Raw genomic sequence first — 5212 nt, forward strand, 5'->3', positions numbered from 1 at the left:
ACACACTCAAGCTTTGCCAGTTCTTACTGTCAATCATAAAACGATTGATCGTTGTGGATTTATTGCTCTCGAAAAAGCTTTAAGTTTCTACAATAAAATCTTTAATGTTCAGTGTCGGTTTTGTAACAAAGCAAAAGCAACCCGTGTTACTGTTCCTAAAGAGTATTTATTTTTAGAATTAGATATACGTGGCAATATCAATGCATCAAGTGGCAAAAGATGTAAATTAAGTCAATTTCCTATTCATTTAAACTTAAAAATAACAGATAATAGGTCTGAAACTACTCTAAGTTACCGGTATACTTATTGCTTTTAACAATATTTAATTTTATGTCTACAATTATGACTAACTTTTGAAATACTGATTGATTTTTAGATTATCTGGAGTAGCAGCGTATCGAACTGGTCATTATTTTGCTTACTGTCGACGATTGTCGGGCAGTTGGCAAATTTACAATAATTCTTCAGCTAAACCAGAATCTGCAGCTCTCAGTACTGAAGTTGAACCCCACGGAGTTTATTATATTTTAGAATAATACAGCAATAATGAAAATACTATTAAATTTACGTCTTGTGAAATTATTATGTTAATTTTATTTTAATGTTACATTTCTTATAAATAATTATATATGAAGAAATCAAAAATATAATATTGAATACAGAATAATAAATGTTATTTCATATCATTTTATATCAATAATAAATAAATAAATTATTTATAGTATAAGCAAACTTCGAATGAAAATTCATTTCACGGACATGTAGCTATAACATGTACATAAAGCTGGAAATAATGTAAATTTTTTATTTCAATTAAAATATTTATAAAGACTATTTACTGAGATATGTACAATGCTACGATAAATATTCTATTAATGTTTTACTCTTTTTAATTAATAATTATTCATTTTTATACTATTGACGAACGCTCAAGAATTATTTATTGCATTGACTACAAATATGATGCCAATTCAATATTTATTTACATGATCCTGAAGTTTGGAGACAATTAACAATTTTCGATTTTTTTTTTTTTTTTCCAACAATTATATTTGAAGAAAAACCAAATTAAACATATGCACATGTAGAAAATTTTAAAAACTATAGAATTTTAAAAAAATCCAAAAATTATTAGACGCTGGCTAATTTCAGTGTCATTAATTTGTTGATAAAAAATTAAGAAAAAAAATGCCATCAATCATGAGATAATTTTAATAACTATATATATATATAGATTAAGATTAAGTTATAAAAATAAAATTGTCCACATGTGTAAATTATATACTGAAATAATTTTTTTTATTTTTACTATTGTTAATAATTAAAGATTAAAACAATCAATTTTGTATTTTAGATAATTTGCAGAATCCTGAATAGAATTATGTGTGAAAATCATTCATGTACATTAAAAATAATAAATTTAATCATCTCAATAAATAATAACAATGTTCCAAAAATCAAATGTATGTAAAATAAATATTCATATTCCCTATATTGAAGATATTTATATAGCAATACGTTTTTTCAATCAGACACAAAATAATAATTCAATAAAGTGAAAAATAATTTTTTTTTGAAGATAAATATTTATTTATCAATGATAGTGCTAATAACAATATTTATAATTCCTGTTCCTATTTAATCATACACTCGATAATCAACGAAGTAGAGGTTTTTGAAGGTAGAATGGAATCTAGTAAATAAGAATTTATAGAAGTTTACAACAACATATAATTAATGAAAATTTTTAATTTTCATTCATAACCTGTAATTTTTACTATTATAATATTATTCAAGATTTCACTCAAGAAAGATGCAACGTCATCAAAACAAGCACTTAGTTTAACATATTTATTATGATTAATTATTAATTAAATTTTATATAGCAACCTCTAAGTAACTCATTTCTTTTTTAATCACTTATTTTTACAGATTTGTATTTCGTGACACCGAAAATAGCTGACATCTGACGATTAAAAATTTTTATGTAGAAACAATCTGAATATTGTAAAAAATAATTACATCAAAAAATGCACACGAAATTAAAAAAAAAAATTTACTTACTTTTTCAAATTTTTATTTCATAAATTTAATTTTTAATTATTTTAATTTATATAAAAAAGTTTCCGAAGGCTTGCTCTCTTCTGTATTGTTTAAAAATAAAAAATTCACAATTAAAATATATATCAACAATAGCTAAAAAATGCGAAATTATCAAGTCAACAGAAATAAATTCATTTTTAAATTTCACAAAAATTATTTTTATTTTTACAGTCATGAACATGATACCTCATTAATAGATGAATAGACATTAATACATCTTTTTATATATGGACCCTATATCTATTTTAAATAAAGTAGATTTGTATATATATATATATATATATTTTTTTTTTTTTTTTTAAATTAAACGATTCTTGATTCTAGTGAAACTATTTCTTAACTAACCGCAGTAGCTATGAAATTATGACAATAGAGTTCTCTCGACTACGTATATTATTTTAACATATTAACCATATAATTAGACAAATGTCACTTGAATTTAAAAAAAAAAATATTAATTTCAATTTTATTTTCATTGCTGATAACATTAATATGTGTGCTAACAAAACTTATTACAAGAATGAAAGAAATAATCTTAACTTGATTAATCGTAATAGATTTGATTGAGAACAACGAAATTTTTTATTTACTTGTAATTCACAGTGAAGAGAAAAAGTATAATAGACACAACATTTCTTCTTAAATAAATCTTTTTTTTTTATTTTAATACTTTTAGCACCACCCTTTAAACCTTGCTTTTGTTTTGCGCTGTAATGGGTACATTACCAGATTTGATTATTTCATCAGAAATAAGTTTAGAAAATTGTTTTTCAACTAATGATTCAAATCCCATATCAGATCAAAAATTTTACTCCATCCCTAAAACATTTTCCGATCCATGAAGAATTGTTAATTTTTCATTTAAGCAAAACACTATAAACAGTTTTTCAATCATATTTTATTTCCAGTCGACTCCATTTTATAATAATAATAACAATTAATTGTCACTCGAAAATATTTCAAGTAAATAATACTTAAATGAGAAAAACATGCCACACAGTTTCAAGATGAGAAAATTTTCTTATGAAAATGCAATAATCTAAAAAAAAAAAATTTTCAATTCATTAAAAAAAAAAAAAAAAAGCATAACTTTGTCGGCCAAATCTATGGCAATAAACTATTAGATTCTTTTTCGATATGTTGATCATCAATGACAACATGAACTTTTTGTTGGGAAAAAATCGAAATAAGAAAGTACCAATTATTCTTACAAATATTTTGAATTACTCATTAAAAAACTGATTACCATATTTCTATGTTAATAGTTATTGTTAACAAATGGCGAATGCTAATTTCATTTGAAAATAAATAAAACAATAAGTAGTAGGTTATTTTTGACTTTCTAATACATAAGTGGGGTTATATTTTTGTAAATTTTATATAAGTATATTTAAATTATATTTATGAATATGGAACGTTGTTATTATTGAAATGATGTTTCAAGATTATACGGCATCACTTGAAAAACTACTTTATACTGTAATTATAGACAATAATTGATAAAAAATATATGAATATGACTTATTAGATATAATGAAAAAAAACCATAAAATTATAAACATTAAGGCGTACTTAGATGAAATTGTTTCATTTCTACAACGACAATTCATGCATCTGTGACTTTCATGAGATCTATAAATTATAATTACGGAGAAACTGCGAAATCCGAAAAAATACTTGGAGAAAAATTTTAATTGATGTATCATTTATAAAAAAAGTCTGTAACCCGATTGACACCGCAGGCTGTCCCTGGAATTTCTTGCTTTATCAGATTTGTAGAGTAATATTAATCTTATCGATTTTAATAAGTTCAATAAGCAATTGAAAGGATAATGAGACTAATATTTAGTTATAATTGCGGTATCGGTTCTAGCGATGTTTCCATAATATACTTAATCTTCATAACATAGTTCGGTGTAAAACGAAATTAATATTATCACGCTTACCATATGAGACTGTATTAAATCGAGTTGGTGCTGGACCAGGATGTAATTAATTAAATAGGGTAATAATTACGCGTGAACAATACTTCAAAAGACCTTAAATCCTTCTGAGCCTGAGACGGATTAACTTTTTTTGTCATTGCTTATTTTTTTTTTAAATTACCCGCCTTCATCATTAAATGCGCGCATGCGCAAGACAAGTGTTCCACACATATGAATATATAACTAATTAAAAACTACAAATTAACATAAAAACAGACAATTTAACAATAGGACAAACACAATTAATGATCGGACAAACGTTTATAGATAATTATAGACCAAATATGATAGAATAAAATTATAATTTGCATAGGGGGGGGGGGCTAACTAAACAATCAGTTATTATTTAATTTTTTATAAATAAACAAAATTAGGACAAATAATTATTAATGACGAACATTCAAGGACAAACGACGAACAAACGATTTATTACAATCAAAATCCAAAAAAGTGTCAAAAAAAAATTAGAAGGGGCTGACTTTGCTCAGCTCCACTTGCTACAACTTTCGATGCTACCAAGTATGTTGACAACATGCAATTGCTGACTCGAAATTATTGTAAACTTAAATAAGGCTAGACAAAAATTCAACTGGCATTATAAGCAAACTGCTCTCAATTTATTTGACTCATTTTAAAAAAAGTATAAAATACTAATGCATTAAATTATCGTTTTTTTAATAGATTAGTGACTATTTTTCATGATAGCAACAAATACACATGTAACATTTTATGTCCGACTTAATCACTGTATGCAAATACATAACATCAGTTCGATGTACAACTGTTCATAATTTGACATCTTTCTACATTACTAAGTCACCATCTTGTACTGCTACTATCAGCCATCTGTATTTAAAGGAAACAACATTAAATGCAACTGACTAAATACAAATCTGTCTCAAACATCCACTAGAAATAAATACAGTCATTATTAACATCATTTGACTCTTAACTATACCGGTCATAATATTCAATCGAAATACTTTTCGACTCGAAAGAACTGGTTGTTAGGACAAAAAGATGGCACCCTCGTCATTTAGGTCCGTCGGTCACAAGACCGTTAGCGGACCGTCTTGTGACCAAAACTCAAATGACGGTCATTCTTCATCACTAGGTAGAGCTAA

The 5212-nt window shown here is 25.3% G+C and overlaps 1 long non-coding RNA gene across 1 annotated transcript; it reads right to left on the minus strand.

Moving 5' to 3' along the window:
* Nucleotides 1-1374: 1374 nt before the first annotated feature.
* On the minus strand, nucleotides 1375-3664 carry LOC128667477 (uncharacterized). The gene is made up of 3 exons (XR_008403462.1): nucleotides 2290-3664; nucleotides 2065-2144; nucleotides 1375-1998 (listed from the first exon to the last, which is right to left on the minus strand). It is a non-coding gene; the product is annotated as an uncharacterized LOC128667477 (long non-coding RNA).
* Between the last annotated feature and the right edge of the window lie 1548 nt (nucleotides 3665-5212).

The sequence above is a fragment of the Microplitis demolitor genome, chromosome 1 (genome assembly GCF_026212275.2).
Source record: "Microplitis demolitor isolate Queensland-Clemson2020A chromosome 1, iyMicDemo2.1a, whole genome shotgun sequence".
In the NCBI taxonomy this organism is placed as follows: Eukaryota; Metazoa; Arthropoda; class Insecta; order Hymenoptera; family Braconidae; genus Microplitis; species Microplitis demolitor.